Source organism: Macadamia integrifolia, chromosome 9, assembly GCF_013358625.1.
Source record: "Macadamia integrifolia cultivar HAES 741 chromosome 9, SCU_Mint_v3, whole genome shotgun sequence".
NCBI classification, from domain to species: domain Eukaryota; kingdom Viridiplantae; phylum Streptophyta; class Magnoliopsida; order Proteales; family Proteaceae; genus Macadamia; species Macadamia integrifolia.
This window is the reverse complement of record NC_056565.1, coordinates 21,593,791-21,594,599: the sequence shown is the minus strand read 5'-3', so window position 1 is coordinate 21,594,599 and position 809 is coordinate 21,593,791. Positions and strand designations below refer to the sequence as shown.

The 809-nt window shown below is 34.7% G+C and overlaps 1 non-coding gene across 1 annotated transcript; it reads left to right on the top strand.

Annotated features, from left to right (window-relative positions):
- The first annotated feature begins 491 nt into the window (after window positions 1–491).
- Window positions 492–598, top strand: LOC122090290. The gene has a single exon (XR_006143529.1). It is a non-coding gene; the product is annotated as a small nucleolar RNA R71 (small nucleolar RNA).
- The last annotated feature ends 211 nt before the right edge of the window (window positions 599–809 follow it).

Here is an 809-nt window from a genome sequence, read left to right as displayed (position 1 = left end):
GGTCATTCTAGTATGATGCAATGCACATGCATGTGATGAGTGCATATATATATATATATATATTTATATATGTGGAAGTTACAAATTATATTAAAAATGACCAATCTATCCTAGTGGTCTTCTTCTTCACTTGAACCTTCCACTCTTTGGCACTTTATCTTCTTTTCTTCTTGTTTGCACTTTCATGTCTTTAAGCTTCATGTCTTGACATCTTGAAGCTTAAATTCTTATGATATCTTCTTCAAGCATTGATGCCAACTTGTTGATACTCTTCATTTGATGACTTCAATCTTCATTTCTTCGTTTCATTCACCAAATTCGATCTCTAATATGAAGTCTCTACAAAACAATACTTAAAGGAAAATTGTGACATATCTTCATATGTTTGTTATCATCAAAACCAACTATAGGAGTGTGGGCATATCCCTAACAACTGCTTGGTTTGATAATCAAGACCCTCATAAATGATTTGACAAAGTTGCCATATATCTATTCCATGGTGAGGGCATTCCTCAAGGAGGTCCTTAAATCTCTCCATAAATTTGGAGAACCACTCACTAGGTTTCTGCCTGAATTGAAGAATGTCACTCTTGAATTTATTAGTTTTATGCAAAGGAAAGAACTTTTTCAGAAAGCTATAGTAAACCCATCCCATGTGGCAATGGAATTGGTAGGCAGACCATAGAGCCATTTCTTAGCTTGGTCCTTGAGCGCAAAAGTTATGAACCTTAATTTTACAACATCATCAGTCAACTATTTGACCTTAATCAGAACACAAACCTCCTCAAATTCCCTAAGGAATAGGTATG